At 46.6% G+C, this 18,172-nt stretch overlaps 1 protein-coding gene across 3 annotated transcripts in view; it reads left to right on the plus strand.

Annotated features, from left to right (window-relative positions):
- The window catches only part of LOC144174440 (cytochrome P450 2A4-like), a 104,787-nt gene that overhangs the window by 59,991 nt on the left and 26,624 nt on the right, over nt 1–18,172 (plus strand). Inside the window, exon 1 of one of the 3 annotated variants that reach the window (XM_077703157.1) lies at nt 9,503–9,659. The exons of 1 other annotated variant lie outside the window; for it this stretch is intronic. The gene's annotated coding sequence lies outside the window, so the exon portion shown is untranslated. Of the gene's footprint in view, nt 1–9,502; nt 9,660–9,806; nt 9,828–18,172 lie in introns of those variants that run through there. One more of the 3 variants, XM_077703158.1, reaches the window with a different exon arrangement.

An 18,172-nucleotide genomic window follows, 5' to 3' on the forward strand; every position in this document is an offset into this window, starting at 1 on the left:
ATCTTCTTGCACAGTTTTAGTACATTTCGTGTATCTCTGTCCACGCGAATGTGTGTACTGTTTGCGTTTGTGTCAGAGTATACGCATGCACAGTCATACTAAAATGAATTGTACAAGCCGGTAGGGTGTAGTGGCAGGCTCACAGGAGGCCTGGGCTGTTGTTGAGCGCATACCGGAAACAAACTACAGCGGCAGTATCGAGTCGGTGTTTTCACAAAGCGTTCACAAGTGTGCATGTAAAAGTAATGCTAAATGTTGCCCCGTTATCCCGCGCTTATTAATTTTCTGAACTTACTTTGTTTCCGAAGTATTAATGCTAAAATATCGCATCCTCAACTAACTTAACCTAAACAAAACTCATCATTATCTCTGTATGGGAAGTTTTAATTGACAAACAGCACAATCGAATGAATGAATGAACGAATGAACGAATTTTCCGGAGGAAGGAGCCAAGATGGCATGTCGCGAAAAAAACAAAGGGGTTAGTCGACGAGATTTATGGGAAATGCCCAAAGGGGAGTAAGTTTCTGCGAAGACAAATTTGACATGCAACTGAACTGCAGCCGTACAGCTACCAATGAAAGCTATACAGCTTTCTCAGGAACTTCGCAGTGGAAGAACAATTCATCCTGGTCCAGCACTTGCAAGGCCTCTGGTCAATGATATGCACGAAAACTGACCCCCTGGTGCCTTGCTTCTGCTTCGTCACATCCGGGTCGTATGCTTTCAGCCTATCAGGATTCGCTCGAAATGGACAGTTCGAAGCGAACTTTAAATATACAAAGTAAAATTCACATCTGTAAGCACTTCTTGTGATGTAGCAAATGTGAAATCTTTAGTGTGTAATTGAGTGTTCCAGCGCATTCTGCGCAAAGTGGTGTAGAAGGGAAGGAATCACCCGCACTAAGTGCGACACAGCGACTTGAACGCCTCTGGGTGAGGCCGGGCTGTAGATGCCTGTTTTATTTCCAAAGCACACGCTACGAAACGCGCTGCAGCAAATGGGTGTGCTCCTCGTATTTTCTTTATGAGGCACGCGTATGAGAACCGTCAAATCCTATTGGAAATTAGGCCTATCGCTTCACAGATTGCGTCGTTTTTCGCTAATCCAACACCTAAGGCTTTCGAATTAAAATAGGTCAGTGCCGCTGCGTCAGGAACAGCCCCTCATGTGGTCACATGCTAAGAACCACCACCACCGCGGCTAGCCGTGGCTCCGTCGGCGCGCCTTTCTGACAGCCCGTCGCATAAATGGGAGTTTCGTATAATAATTATCATCTGTTACAGAGTGTATCAATCACTCTCGTGTAAGCGGAATAGAAGAGCACTAGGTTCCGTGCGTAAAAAATATTTAACGCTAGTTTCAAAGCGAAGCCTCATATGCCTCATTGGAAGGTGAAATTGAATGATCTCGCCGTCGACCTGCATGGTACAAAAACCCAAGGAAAGGCAGGAGCGAAACAAAGCAGCCCAGCCATGTATGAAAGGCATTTAATGAATATCACAGTTACTTAGCGTGATCAGTGATTAGCGTGAATGAATATCAGTGATTGAGAGCACTGATTAGTAAGCTGCATGAAGTTGGATTGAGATTGACTAATGGTTTTTGGTAGTGATGATTAGTAAGGTGGGATCAAAGGGGCGTTAATGTGACTTAGAGTCAATTATGGTTGATTAAGGTCAAAATTAAGGTAGAATCAGATTCATTCAGATGGATAAAGATGAATTAGATGGAGTAAGGAAGGCGAAATTGCGTGGCTCTTTTTTTCGCCGGGTGGACCAGTATGTAAAAGGTATCCGTCGCAGTTGTACGCCAGGCGTTCGCCTTCAAATCACGTAGGCGGTCCCAAGTGTCACGAGAGATGTTTCTTGTTGCCCGTTTAGCGGTAGCTGCGCTTGCCATTACTGTTACTTTTCTGGACGCAAATGTCGGGTGAACGCAGCGCTCCCTACAACAGCTTGCCCCCCCGGCACTCAATATTTTCACGCCTGGCACAAATTAATCCACAAAATCTCGCAAAGAAAAGCCTTGCATAACACCTACTAGGGAGTAGCCCTTAATTAAATCTCCTCGTCGAGTTTTCCAGCAAAACTTCTCGGTGCTGTCAGATGAGTGGCACCCCCTTCGTGTACATCGGCATCGCTTCGTGCGTGGAATTCGACCAAATTGCAGAAGCGGGTACTGTCCTGTACATTGCTGCCTTCTCTGAAAGCAATTGAAAGAGGAGGGGGGAAGGGACGGCTAATTGGGACAATGGGCTGCCGAACCTTGAACGCCTAGTAGGCGCTCCGCATGGAATTCCGCGGGGAATTCGTCGACATTACACGGTGCTTGCACGGCTGCATCTACAGCTGCTATCAACTCGACAGATGCGAGAGGCTTGGTGTCCAGCCGGATGGTACGGCTGCGTGCCTGCGGCGTGTGTAGGTGTAGTTATGCTTACGTGCGTGCCTTACAAAGGTAAAAAATGTGGGTAGTAAATGATCGGAGAAGCGTAAGAGCCACACAGTTCGTTTTTATTAACCACCACGTAATTACTTCCGCAATAGTTGTTGAATCATTTCTTTACTCATTTGTTCTACCTTTTCAGACGTTCTCTTCCATAGCGCCATTGACATCTTTGTTGTGAAATCTTAACTTGCTGTTTTTTTGTGTGTGTTTGACGGACATTCGGTTTCTTTGCGGAGCGAATTCTCTAGCGTGGTTTGCAGAACTTGTTTGAGCATGTAAGCACTAAAAAACAATAGATAGCTGGTGTCCGTGTGGTTTAGCGCTGCACCACACACTGCGTCCACTCACATTTTACGGATGTACACAAAGCACAAAATAAAATAATTAGGGCCTCAGACACCTGGGTGTTTGATTGATTTTGATTGATTCTGGGGTTTAACGCGCCGACGCAACGCAGGCGATGAGGCGCGCCGTAGTGGAGGGCTCCGGATTAATTTCGACCACCTGGGGATCTTTATCGTGCGCCGAAATCTCCAACACACGGGCGTTTTTGCTTTTCGCCTCCATCAGAAAAGCGGCCGCCGCGGCCGGGAATCGAACCCGCGACCTCGTGCTCTAAAACTAAGGTTATTCTCAGCTACAGTCAACGTTGGTTTACCGCCGCCGCCCCCCCCTCCCCTATCGTTCCTCCAGGGCCGGTACCTTCACCAAGATGATCCGATAATATTTCTCTCTCTCTCTCTCTCTCTCTCTCTCTCTCTCTCTCTCTCTCTCTCTCTCTCTCTCTCTCTCTCTCTCTCTCTCTCTCTCTCTCTCTTTCTCTCTCTCTCTCTCTCTCTCACCACGCTTATTCATCACTGTTCAAAAAATACAGCTGGCTATTAAATTGCAGGAAACGATCGAAAAACAAGCCATACACAGACATCCCCTAGACCTACAAGAGTATATTTGGTACTAGCGTGTTTGAAAAGAGCGCTGCGAGCCAATATTAAGGATAAAACAGTTTCACGTGAAGGCTTGCCAAAAGAATGCGGCAATATACTACAATTAAACCATGAATATTAAAAACAGTACATTTTCTAACCCCAGACGTAGGCCCAATATCAAGCTAACTGTAGCCAAAAGTGACTTTATAAGCGCCCTGAGAAGGCATTTCACTTGAGGCACGTGACTTGCCCCGTCAATTTGTAGTTGTGTAAAATAACTCATCCAAAAAGTGTCATAAAAGCCAGTGTGGTAATTACAAAATTTTGGAAGCGAGATAGCTGGGAGCATGTTACCCACTTTAAAATACAACAAGCTGCCAAAACGTAAACCCGCTATCAATTCCAGCAATAACAAGTCACACATCCTAAAGGACCAAACAAGCCAGCGTTGAAACATACAGGTGACCAATTTTACCAAGCGTTCTTGAAAGCGTTTTTTTCGACCCGAACATTTTACTTAAAAGCTAAAATTCACAGTTTATAATCGAAACCCCCCTATCTTGATGTCAGTGTTCTTGTGACCAAAGCACTGCTTCTACCAAGCAAGAAATGCAAATTTGTTCAAAGTAGGAAACTTGTTCAAGTCAACTACGCACATTTACGGTTGTTCTAGGGCTTGGGTGTCAGCTCAGATACAGTACAAAAATTGATCAATAAAGCCCGAAGCCGTCTGTGTAAAGAAGCACGGTCACGTTTGCATACATCGGCAGCAGCACTGCCATCAAAAGAATTTTCATGAGCTACACTTGAATAATAAAAACGTTACAATGCAGGTCATTTAGCTACATTACCTATATAGCTGCAAAGGCAGCCTGCGCTTTGTGCCAATGGTGAAAAATCGCAAAGGAAAGCGCGGCTTCGGTGTTGCAGTTAGCGTGCCACTTGCATCTACAAGTCATTAAAACCGCGACTTTAGACCGGACCCCTTCAAGTCTTTCATGAGAGACTTCAACTTCTCAATAATTGAAAACTTGAAGTAAAGCGGACCAGTTCAAGTCTTTCAACACAATCCCACCTAAATGACACCGGGCCACTGTCAAATGGCTTGTACTTCCCAAGAGCTGTCCGTAGAGGTCCCAAGAACTTTTAAAAAGCACATAAGTATCATAAGTTTAAGATAAAATATACAGCGAGGAGGAGGATGACCCCATCCTGAAGTGACAACGCAGACGGCGAATCCACGATGTGTTGCTTGCAGACAATATTTACGCTACCATTTTCTTCTCTCAACATACCTAATCCTCGAAAATACTTAGTTTCAAAGATTTTCAAGGATTTTATTAAACATTTTTCGGTACACACACATTGCACGTAGTTATTAGTACAGAAGGAGGTCCCAAAGTAAAACTGTCGGGGGGACGTCCTGTTAATAAATGCGAAAATGTTAAAAAATATGTAGGCAGTCGAGGTACGGGTCCGTTTAGCACGCCAATTGAATATGCAAACACTATAACAAGAAATTCTGCAATACTATCTCAGAAAAAAAAAGGTTTGAGTACTATAAACAGGGGGAAGCACAAAAAGTATTATTCAGAAAAAAAAATTAAAAGAAATGTTAGCAAGCATGGTTAGCAATTACTGTACCAGCCTAATGTTCCTTTAAGAAAAGATAAAGAAAATTTTTGTCACACAATGGTTTTAAATGAGTTAGTTGATTATGATACCCCTTTCATAACGCAGTAGTTGATTTAAACATTTTTTTTTCGTTTTGTGGGGGGGGGGGGGGGCGGATGCTGCAAAAGGTGCCAGTGGGCACAAAAATATCATGAGCGTACACTATCAATGACATTGTTCTGATTCTGGAAGGTGTCTCTCTTAGCTGCCTCCATGGCCTGAATATAAACGAGCTTTTCTAGCTTTGAGATGCTTCGTTTAATAATCGAATAATATAATCAATTTTGAGCATTACATTTTACACACTTTATCACAACAAAAAAATGTTTCCTGTACTCTATTAGGTGCTTTCTAGAGTGCTGTTGTGAGACTGGCTTAATGTAACCTACGAGTAAAGGATGTTTCAAAGAAGCGTGCTTTCAAATCCATTGTCCCATGATGTTTGAGGTGCTTTATGTATAGCACAACAGCAGTGAAATTACTTCTTTATGAGTTCCTTTCCGTTCAAAAAATTTAAAACTGCCGTGTTACCGGAGATACGTGCAACACCAGTCTTCAGACAAATTCTGCAAGTCCCATGAGAGTTATCAATTCAAAATTTTTCGCACTTTGCCTATACCTCCGCCCCTACAGTCAATTTTCTTCTGTGAACCTTATATCCGCTTCTAAGCCTAGCTGTAAGCAAAAAGAATGCATATGCCCCAACAAATTTCGTTGCAAAAAAAAAAAACAAAAACAGCCCCTGGAATAGCTCTAAAAATTAAATTCTGTGAAAAGATATGAATGACATAAAACGTCTCCATTAAAGTACTGTTCGAGCAGCAGGGTTGGTTCTATATTCATCTTGCCTTGTATGAGATCTTCGAATACCGATAGCCATAGCAATGACACTTCACCAATGTTAACAGCAGTGAAAAGAAAGGCTATTCTAGAGTGCAAGCCAGTCTGTGTGAATAACCCCTCACTTTGTACGCGTGAAGTAGTTCCACATAGAAACCAGCTCACTAAAATTAAAGCCCAGCTTCCAACAACAGAAAACACACAATGAGCAGACGGGACCCACACAATTTGAAAGACGTCTTGGCAATCTTATGATGTCAGTGTTTAGAAAATTAACTGGTAAGACAAGCAGGGCTTTGGATATGGAGGCCGCTACAGTTGCGGCCACAATCAATTCGTCCTGGGTCAATAAAAGAAGAGTCTGTGACCGTTTTCACTTCCCTAGTCACCAAACCAAAGCAAATAAACCAGGATGTATACTGTAAGTGGAGCATACATAATGAAATTAGCTGCATTTTCGCGCTACTGAGACCAATCGCACATGGTATCAACGTTGAGAAAACACCTCCTGGCAACTACTATAATACCAATTCCTACTGGTTTCTAAAAACGTACCAACGAAGTCGTAGCGCTCCCGAAACGGCATTACTTAATTACTTGGTTAGTGTCCCCAACTTGCTCGACTCGTGCTACCTTACGCGGCAGTATGTCGTCCAACTATCTACTTTACAATATTAATCGGGAAAATTAGAATTGACATCATTGATATGAAGAGCGTTTTTTTTTTTTTTTTTTGAGGCTAGAGCTCATGAAATGACGCCGGAGCACAACTCGGGACGCTGAGGCAGTCAGCCGATCAATTTCTTTCTTTAGAAATGGGATATTTGGCCAGAAGTGCTGTTTAACCTTTCAGTTCCGCCGTGTAGCGCTACGAGAAAAAAATATAAATAAGAAAGACCGAGCACATGTGACCGTGCGCCTCGTAAGTAGCGTCCGGCTTCAGCCAGCTCGACCTTCGAGAACACTCTTCCCAGCGTTCGAGGCACTATCTCTAGCATGCTGTTCTCCTCGCCTGTTCACGAGCGTTCGCGCCCCGTTCGCGCTACAGACGCCGAGTTCGCGAAGCCGGTTTCCTTGGGTTCTATCGCGGCCTAAGGCGGGCCACTTTTCGAGAGATGTGAAAACCTCCGGACAAAATTATACACGCATGCCATTCGTGGAGAACTTTCAGCGGCACGTCCGGAAACCCATGTGAGGTGCAACAGCCGGGTCTCCGACGAAGAGATGGGGGCCGCAAGCTGTGCTGTTTCTTTAGCCTTGCACAGCCAGTGCAAGCTGCCCCAATTCTTTTTACATAAGTACCGCTTCAAAATGCATCGCCTAGTGAGCATCAGTACAGGTATTCATTACATTCTTTGTTAACAATCGTTTTTATGCGTGAGTTAGCAGATCACAGACCAAATGAATGCTTTCGGGAATAACGTTAGCCAAGGTTGTAATGCATGATGATACACATTTAAAATAGTGATTTCTCCGCATAAAAGCGGGAATCCGGTACTCAGTATGTAATAGTCGGAAATGTAGTATCATGCAGCTAACATAACAACGCTCATAAAATGCATTTAGAATGTGTTTACTTAGTGCTGCTACCCCAAAGAAATAAACGGAGAGTCACAGAAAATAATCAATGTCGCATTGTGCCAGCAAATTTGTTTTATGCAGGTGCCTGCACTGAAATATTTGCCTCTCGTTATGTATGTCCTGAATGGTGGTCTAGTGGTGGGAGCCAAATGTTCAACTAACTAATGCTGAATTAGGCTGTTCTATAATTTTAACACAAAAGTGTTTCATGCCGGGGTACACAAACCTCACCGACGTCATATCCGTCACGGGAATGACATAACCAGAAAAAGTTTCATTGACGCGCCGCCGCCAAGTTTCGAGCCCATGATCACGCGCTGGCCGCAACGGAAGGAGTGAAAGGCTAAACCGACTGAGCCATGAAGTCATGCCCCGATAGCTGTACGAACGCGCTTTATATTCTATCCTCTAACTTGTCCATTCAGATCGTTCTGCCATCTAGGAGAGGTGAAGCGAAGTAATTCGTCACGATGCTAATGAGCGCTGATAGTTGGCGCCTCGCTAGGGCGGCGTATAGCAGCGGACGCTACTGTGTTTATTGATGATGATGGTTGGATGTTTATTGCACAAGCCCAACTAGGACAAAGAGCACCAAAACAATGGTTATACTGTGTTTATTCGTCCGCCGCCTATGCGGAACGCCGCTCAGCTTGTGGAACGCCGCCGCCGCGTTCCACGAGCTGAGCTTGAGCAACGCACGCGTCTGGCGTACACGCCACGCAGCAGGACCAGTTTCGTCGCACTTTTGCCGAAGAGACCCGTCACCAAGACTTCACTCACAAAGCACACCCACACGACTGCTGCCGACCCGCAAATCATGCTCCTATCGCTGTACCGCACTGTGACTTCACCAAACCATTCGCTGACAACCCGTTCTGTTTCGTTCGCACGGTTTGCGAGCGCCTGGGGTTTCAATCGGGTTTACGCAATCCTTCGGCGCGTGTAATCCAGGGTCTAATGTTGATGCGTCTAACATTGCCATATCGACTAAATATAAATAGCGAAGTGCAAGTTCATATCGATGCACAATAAACATTCAAATGCACCTGTGAAGGCACATTTCACTTTTTTGTTTTACCGATTCCTATGACAGAAGGATCAACCACAATTTCCTCATTTATCTCAACTACATATATCAGATTTTAGTGCAAACAACACTTTCAGAGTTCTAAGCAATTCAATTCAAAGGGTAATAAACTTTTAATTACCCGCTTATACAAATCCAACGCTAGCATTTCTCATGCTCCAACTGTATCTCGGGGTATATCGGTACTACCGGAGTATAAAAAGCTGGAAATTTAAATCTTAAGTTGCCAGCGTATCGTTGCGAAAGTAACCAATTTGGGTGTGTACGTGGTGCCGTGATATCACAGCAGCAACTCTCAAGGTGCAAAAGCCAAATATTGCATACTTTCTGTTTCTTCTCCGCAGACCATGCATACCCCATCATTCTGTGAATACTTCCCCACAAAGCTCGAGCGCCACCTAGTGATGTGGTAAGGAACCCAGCGGCGCGTCCAAGCAATACCATAACAACAGCAGCCGTGCCTGAGAGAAAGTATTCAAAAGGCCTTGCTTTTAAAAGTTACAGAACTACTAAAACTTCCGCCGCTACCTCCACCAGCCATGCTCAGGTGGCCGCACAACGTTTTGCTAGAATGAAAATCTCAGCCTTCGCGTAAATTCCGAGTAGGTTAATGATAATGGCTCACATATTCAGACGAAGCGCGGGGAACTATGACCATAAATGAACCACAAAAATAAAACAGACCTCGCCAGCCACATTCCTGCCAAAAAGTTATGCTGTTCAACAGCTTTGAAGGTTTCAAGGATTTTTCTGTTACTTCATTCTTCCTTTCACCGTTAACGCAGTTTCAATGGCATGCCACAGCCTCAAATCTGGCCATGAGAAACTGTTGTTCGCCGCCACGAGGCCACACTCGGGACGGAATGTCGCTTAACCGCCAAATAGAGATAAAAAGCTGACAGCGTTTTGCCACAAACACAAGCCCATCTGGTCCCGGCTTAGAAGACCTGTCTCCGTGAAGGTCAGACCATGCCCAGGGTACATTCTCTAGCTCCGCGTATAGCTCTGTCGCTGGAAGCCTCACTGGGCTAGTTGTTTCCGACATTTTCCACGGTACAAATCTCACACCCCGGCTCGTGCTAGGAACATTAAAGTAAAGGTAAGTGTTCTGCGACCGTTCTGCGCGTTTATATGGGCTTAAATCTTAATTCCTGCCTAAAAAGAATAGAATACAGTGCTGCTCATTGGCATGCATCAGTGTGAACTTGTAGCGCCAACTTTTATTCCAGAGCAGCGTGGTCGGCGTCGCAAAACATGGTTTGACAAGGTACAGCACCCACAAAAATACTCCCAAGTGCACAATATGCAAGCAGTCGTGCTGCCTGTTAGCAGCAATATAACATAAGAGGACGTCGTAAACAAAAAATCCTGCCTGTTTTTCATCATGCCATTTCAACAGTCTGGTACTTCCCACTTTTTTCTTTTATTTTGCGGAAATACGTTCTTTACATCTGCTGAAAGCCTTCCATAAAAGAACCGAATTTCGCTTACGCGTTTCCGCTTGAGATTATTGCCATTAAAGTTTGCGCCGTAAGAAATGTTCAGCATATAATATATATGCTATAATAGCATGTCACCTGTACACTGCTGTCCCCTCAGTCACTGGTAGAAAGATACGTTGGTCTTTGTTAATTCCTTCTGAATACGGCACCCATCTCCGTGAAGGTGTAATCAGTGCTACAATAACGCTTACTCAAGCAGTCGAAATAGTTGTTCTTATGCTAACAATGTTAGAGCACAGGGAACCTTTGGTACTGCGAATTGAATATCAATTGTTACACCAGCATGATTCCCTCTATTTTACACTCTTTCCTAGCCAATACCCCTTTGAAAAAACACTGATCTTCACTCTAGACTTCACCGTTAAGTACTGGCCTTACCGAGAAATCGAAAAAAAAAGTGACCGGAGTTCTCATAGAGCATCAAGTGGCTGACATGCTGCGACCAGACCAGGACAGCCAGCAGATTACCCCATTTTTTCTACCATAGTTCGGAATACAAGATCACTCACAGCTAAATCCTCACTACATGCACTACCATTCTGTGGGATGACGTTTTGCAAAACCGGCGACACCACATTGCAATTATTTCTTTTCCACCCACCACGTCTCAGGAAGTACGCTACGTTTTATTGACTACGCCCTACACAAATACGCTTTCTTCTTATAATTTTCGTCCTTTAAGGCGAAGCTGTCTTTGCGTGTTCTCTTTTTTTTTTATGGGCACTGCTGCGGCTGCTGCGGTTTCGTCCGACGCGGGTTTCGTACAACACCCCTAGATAACGCTCGCCTTTGCGTTTTAAACGCGGCTGTGCCGCATCCTGCCGTCGGCCTGTGTAAAGAAGAGGACATAAAGGGGCCATGCAGACAAAATACAAATTCGTTTTGTTCAAAAGATTTCGTGTTTAATAGTGCCCCCAGCGCTTGTCCGGAAGCAAACGATGCTTTATTCACTGAGAAATTAATCAATTTAGGTTAAAACGTTGATTCTGCCTCCAAATCGCGTGTTTTCACGACATCTGCAATAACATCACAAGCCTGTCTTCAAGCTGCTGCGGAGCTTTGTTTACAGTTAGTTCACCTAGATGGTTCAACCATACCGTGGCGGACTGTTTTCTGCATTTTCTTTGTTTTTGACCGTATTTGTACCTGGCTTGTTTTTGTTAAGGTGGAAAAATTACGCCCATCTTCCCGCGAGGGAACCCTGATGTGATGCGACGCATCGGGGGGTTCAATTGGCGTTTCCATTGGGTTGATTCTCTTGCGCTGACGCTGGTATTGGATTGTGTCAGCCCACTCGCTGAAGAGACCGTCGCTTCCATCACGTCTTCATCGGAAGAATCAAGCCAAGCAGGAAGTCGTCAAGCAAGTCACGCGGAGTCGAACGAGAGCGAGCGCTGACTGAACCGCCGCAGCGCGCTACCCGCTTTACATTCACAACGCCTGAAGGAGAGGAGACAGCGGAGGATAGTCGCGCATGCGCACACTTGCGCGACGGTAGCGGAGCGAAGCGCGCGCACACAGCTGTTGTTTATTATAATGAGGCGGAGTGAGAGTGTTGCGCACACCTGTCGGAGAGAAGAGCGGAGGAGAATCGCGCATGCGCAGGTGGCGTGCGGACGCCGGACTACGCCGACGCAGGAGGGACATGCCTCAGAGCAAGAGATGCATCGCATCTAAAATAATCGTTTCGTGAAACATGGTGTTCCCTCGACGAATATGGTCACGTAAGACACCGTCGCTTGCTCCAATCGGCCAGTGTCGTCTGAGACAATCCCAAAGTGCCGTAGTGCTGTGCAGGTAAAACAAGCATAGCGCACGCAGTACCAGTACGCATCGGTGCTGCTATGCTGAACTCACACTGTTTACCCCACCATTCTCCCTGTTATAAAAATATTGCGCCTGAATTTAAGCGCAAAAAGCTCGTTAGGCAAGCTTATAAGCCCTGCCTAATTTGCGTTTGCTTTTGCAGGCCTCAGCCAATCACAGCGCTGGCACATATGACCTCATAGGTTCTGTTACGGCAAATGAGCCAGTGGTCACGTGTCCATTCCCTTTTTTGTTAATTATATAGCTTATGTGAGTGAATTTAACGCTAAAAGAGGTGTCAGTATGATTCTAACGAGGCAATGGTTTGAATGAACGAAGCTTGTGTTTTGTCTGCGTAACCCCGTTAAGGAGCGACAAAAAATTCGCCTGATTCAGGCATTTGTAATCAGCCTAATTACCTATTTCACCCCCTACCTCCATCTAAGCACCAAAACAATGAAAGAAATAAATACACTAATAAGAAAAGCATACAAAGCAGCACTGCGAATACCATTAAGTACTTCTAACACCAGAGTCGGTGAGCTAGGCATATACAACAATTGCGAGGAATGAATAGAAGCACATTTAACCAATCAAACAGTCCGTCTCACCAAACCCTACACAGGTAGACATATAAAAAGCTCAGAATCAGCCCCCTGGCTACAATAGCTAAGAGACCATTCCACTAGAAATAAAAGACAATCTAACCATAAAACCACTGCCGAAGCAGATGCACCCAGCACACCACCAGTACAAAAGAGAACTTAATGCGCAGTACCTACAAAAAAGACACCCTCCAGGCCAAACCTCCACGCCGTAGATGCCGCCGAATACCTACAGAAAACATCTTTCGCAATCATTGTAACTAAATTCACTGACGAACCACCACTGCATTCAATAACCGTCCGTACGAAAAATCCGGCCGAGGCGGAAGAGGCAGCAATAGCCGTACCACTGACTAAAAGCCCCACGCCCCCACAATTCTCTGAGATTACAGAACCGCGGTTCAAAACTTTCCTAGGGCACCATTTCATCCCTGGCACTCCAAATGTTTCACAAGAATCTCGCCCTCACCCCAGTAGACATAGTCTGGACACCGTCCCACGCGGAACAGGACGGGAATGAAATCGCACTCTAACTTAGGGCCGTATTCTGAGCCGCTCATCCACTCCGTTTGCTCCCTCCACTCTGCTGAGGGGAGGATGCCGCAATGCTTATGCACGGGGAAATCGATTTCAAGGACCTCCTCCACTGTAAGCTCGAGTGGAGGAAGGACTCAGAATGCCAGGATAAGACTCGAGATCCTACCCTCTGAGCTGGAGCGGCGCCCGATTCATCCCACGGGGCATGGCCAGTCAGAGACAGTCTCCTTATAGGGCTACTGAAGTGCTTTTAGATTGGGGTAAAAATATATTTTTTGTATTTATTACATTGGTTAGTTTATGCCTGTAAAGTTTTTTTCGTCATTTTTAGCTTGGGGACAGAGGTATTGGTCGGTAAAGTTGACCTTATGCCCCGCCCACTGCTCCCTCCTGTATCGCCGGAAGAGCGAGAAATTGAGAGGCAGCGACTGGAAGTAGCGTCATATTCGGAAGATGGCCAGCGGCGTGCGCCGGCGCTTCGCTGTGTTCTTGTTTTGCGGGCGAAGTTCCGAATTAAACTTGTGTGTATTCTGCCCTTTATTTATCTTTATTGTCCAGAGTTGCTTCGGCGTTGATTTTTACCGTTATGTCACTGTGCTTATAGAGATTCCCTAAAGCGACTCCTAAATACCAGAGATTTCCTACCCGAGCTCCCGTGGCTACTACATTGCCTTCACGAGTAGTCGGGTCCGGCCGTGTCGTCAGGTGCTCTGTGCTTCATACGCGAAGCGTCGGGCTCAAACAAATACGGAGGCGCCCCAAGTTCCTCATCTATTATTAGTAGGGGATTAGAAAATTTGTGGGACCGCAGCGCTCTGGGCTTCCCGAACTTCTTGTTTGTTTTCCCGATCAACATTGTTAGCTATGACGACCGCTCAGCTAAGTAGGTAGATTTTAAGAAGAAATCAAGCAAGCTAGAAAGCATGAAGCGTTTTCTGCGTGTGGAAGCGCTCCGCGCACTCGCCGATCGTACATTCCCGTACGGCACACGATGCGGTTCGAACCGCGCATGTTGCGGCAGCAACCACTCTTCGCTGCTGTCCAGAAACAAGGCAGTCGCGAAAAGCAAGGTAAACGTGCCAGAGAGTGGATAATAGCGTGGTGAAAAACTGCGCTAGGGACTGTCATTCAAGGTGATGTTGCAAGAGGTGATCGAATTTGTATCGCCATACGAAGCGCCGACCGGTCGCGAAGTCTCGTCGACAGTAAAGTCGACGGCAGGCGATGCACCTGCCCGAGCAAAAGATGCCGCGTGAGGCCGGTGGATGGTGCTACCTGCACGCAAGAATGAACACAGCACCGATCGCTGGAATGACTGTCAACGTGAACATATGGTTCCAAATGCGAGAAAGGGAATGACAGTGGGATGAAAAACTGTGTTAAGGCTAGTCATTCGTAATTGTACAGATAGAAGCGACTAAATATCTGCCTCCGTGCTAAGCCTAAAGTTCCCAACATCCGAGCCGATCCGTGCAATCCAAGCCGGCTAGAGCTGTTGGGGAAGGCGTTCTTCTAAAGCTCGTCGCGGGCCAGCGTACTGCGTTTGAATTCCTCTAAATTTTGGTGGCCACCAACGTTAGATTCCCCTATTCTAAAACTGCGTATGTGCAGAAATGCCACGTTCCGCTGACCAGCCGCGCAGCGACCCGGCCCCAGCACCTCCGCACGACGAGGTGACCGGCCGCTCGCTAGCTGCTGCTTGCGCGCATCGCGGGCCGCTGCACCTTGTTTGTTACCGCCTGTCCGAATGTAAAAACCAAGTTACACATGCGAGGAAGGGGATGATGGTGTTTTGAAAAATTGTGCTAGGAATTGTGACTAGCGCTGGTAGTGAAAACGGCGAACCAATATCTGCACAACTTCCCTGCATCCGAGAAACAGAAGTCGGCCATGAGCGGTTGGGGGAGAACCCCTTTTTAAAGCTCGTCGCGAGCCAACTTGTTACGTTGATACTTCCCTCAGGCTCTCCTATACTTCGGAAGGATTGTGTGACTCTTCCATTTACCAGAGGACTTTCTGGCTCGTACATGAACGGGAACAGAACGAGCTCTTCAGGCCGAGTGGCCACCGCAGCGCCTGCACTTCCGAATATGACGTCATCTGCCGCCAGCCAACCGCGAAACGCAGCTGGGTGCTCTCGCCAAGCCCCCGGGCAGGGGTCGTTTGTTTTGACGAAAACAGATGGTTTGGGGGTATTTACACACAAAATAAACATGTTTTCGAATTCAGCGTCAAGAAAACCATAAAGTAATGCCCCCAACAAAATTTTTTTTAAAAACGGAACATTACATTACGGAACATTACCGCCTCGGCTACTGAAAGCTAGCACCCCCCTTCCCTCCCCCCTTCCCCCACTAGTGACTCACAACAGCCCAAGTGCCAGACTGGAGGCTCATACAAACCCACATACCCCCACCCAGCCCACCTGCACTTAATCCACCCAGCAAAAGCCCCATCCCCGAACTGCACCCCCTACACAGCAGCCCCAGTCACCCTATCCCACATCCTGTGGGCGTGCCCTCAGAATTCATATCCCCGAATCACCACAGCTGAGCAGTGGAGAGAAGCGCTAGCATCCCATGACATGGAGGTGCAGACCTCCCTGATCGCGACCGCCACCTCTGTCGTCGCTGGTCTGATACCAGCGACCACAACTTCTCACGCTCAACACAAGCTCAGTTTGATAAAGTTTATTCTCTGTATCCCACTCTCTCTCTCTCTCTCTCGGACGGTGCATGTTATCGCTGCTAGCCAGCGGACTGGCTAAACTATCCCTCACTGATAGTGTGGCAGACACGTGCATATGGCGAGTCAAGTGTGGGGACGTGTACTTCGCTTTGGTCTCCCTTTACATCAGTCCAGCAGCGACGCTAAAGCGGGGGACACATGGGCGGAGAGTTACGCGTCTGTGCACGCGAATCCCCGTTCCGGTAGCCGGAACGGCCCCCGCCTGGCACCCAAAACCGGCTCTCCGCATGCGTCAAACCTGCTAGATATTTTCCGCGGCTGCCACTCGTCAAACGTGTGGGCAATTAACTGGCCGGGGGCGGCAGCCAATAACAGAACGAGGCGCGTAAGCGTCATTCATGACGTTTCGGGCGGGTTTCAAAGTGGAGCCTCCGCTCCTGGATTTCGCGAGGTGGCTTTCTCCTGCGCCGCGGCCACGAGCAGCTCAAGGGCGGCCCGCATCGCCGAAAACGATCTGCTGATATCTCTGGTACGAGCAGAACCACATATATGGGGTCAAAAAACAACTGCGTATCTCTTTCGCTTGCCTTGTAACCGCAAAAGACCACGCTGCATAAAGTAAAATTAAGAGCAACAGCTCTGAGAAGTGTCGGCATTGCAGTGTTTTTTTTTTTTTTTAAATGCAGAGCATTTCAGTAACTCACGATGTCACCCGCGTTGACGTCCGTAGTCCGCACCTCACTCCTCCCTACTATATATACAAAAAAAATACTATCCGGCGCCCGGTTTCGATCCCTCGACCCTGCGGGCGGAACGCAATGTACATGGTGCTCTACCCACTGCGCCGCAAAGCCGGCACAGAAGGGGACGCTACGGACGCGCCTTATATCGTTGACTCATTCAAATTACTGCTGACGAGTGCTCTCTCGTCAGCAGTTGCCACAAGTGCAACAACATTAACGTAACGCAAACTACTTAACGTCGTGCGTCCCGGAAATGCTCTGCATTTGATCGTGCCCCTCGCGAGGGGGATGTTTCACTGCGTCTTCTCTTGGTCGCGGGACCCGTGGCGCCATCTGGCGGAGGCGCGGCACAACTCGTAGCACTTTCTTTGAAAAAGCGCCTCGAAAGCGCGGCAAATATGAAATAGGGATGACTCGCTTTCGAGGCAATCTGCCGACGCGGCTGCTTTGTGTACAGACTGTGCGGCGAGCGTCCCGGGGTTCTGGTGCCGACTTTTTCATTTTTTCTTTGCCTTCTGAGTACAGTATGTGCCTTTAGTGAGAGTTTCTTCCTCAACCACAATGAATACATGCATGGCGATATCGCCTATATCGGTAAGTCTGGGGTACGTGGCCATTTCCGCTCTGACAGTGAAAAAACAGAGGTAAGTACGAGCATCATTAGCTAGACTTGGCACCCATTCGACATTTCTGCGGCAACTTCAAGGTCGGTTCATGCGTGGGGAACAAAAAGAAAACCAACATTTTATGACAAACTACAGGGGTGCGATCATTACAAGAGGGCGATCATTAGGCGATTACATATGGTTTTTCGAATCACCACTCTCTCCAACTCAGACTCAATGCTGAGCAGCGCATTTGCGCTCACTCAAACACAAACTCACAGTGAGCGCAAAACTCAGAACTCACTCGGACTGATCAAAACTCAAAATGTACTCAGAACTCAAAATGTACTCAAACTCAAAATGTACTGAAACTCAATATGTACTCAAAACTCCAAATGTACTCAAAACTCTAAATGGACTCTGAACTCACTCGGTCTCAGGCATACTCAAACTCAGTCGGGCTCAAACTCACTCAAGCTCAAACTCACCATGCCACACTAGCCTTGCGCTCACTCAAACTCAAACTCACGCGTGAGTTTGAGTCCAAATGAGTCTGAGTGAGTGGACTGATGAGTGATTCCGCCGACCTCTGGCCACAGTATCGTGCGCTTGAAGGGATTGAAGGTATACGTGTTGGCTCGTTTTTATCTTTGCAATCCTTCCACAAGGAAAAATTGTATGCCTGCACATTGACTTTCTTCTGTTGGGTGCGTAAGTTTGTGCGTCTTTTTTCTCCGTGTAGTCAGCGAAGGCTTCCTTTATCGTGGTTGATTCGGTGGTTTTATTAAAGTTCATGTGAAAAGAACAACCATCGAAACCATATTCTTGCCACATTGAATGAGAAAAGAATTTGCAGAAATCCACGTAATTGCAAATAATGCGTAGCATTCTTACGCCGCTAGTATTCATTGAGTTTTTCGGAGACAGATTTGGCTATGAGTAGCCTAATACGTTGGGGTATTTTATTTTGATTTTTTATTTTGTTTCTTTTCGCCAATGATCTAAATTACACCATATTGGTTAAGCACTTGACCAATAGTGTGTTTTTCCGCAGATGACAGGCGTAGTGCTGGTTTCGTCCGTTTGCGCGATTATTTATTCGTTTTGTCGTTCTTTTCCGTTAAGT

The sequence above is a fragment of the Haemaphysalis longicornis genome, unplaced genomic scaffold (assembly GCF_048455015.1).
Source record: "Haemaphysalis longicornis isolate Haplotype H1 unplaced genomic scaffold, Haemaphysalis longicornis Haplotype H1 scaffold_3, whole genome shotgun sequence".
In the NCBI taxonomy this organism is placed as follows: Eukaryota; Metazoa; Arthropoda; class Arachnida; order Ixodida; family Ixodidae; genus Haemaphysalis; species Haemaphysalis longicornis.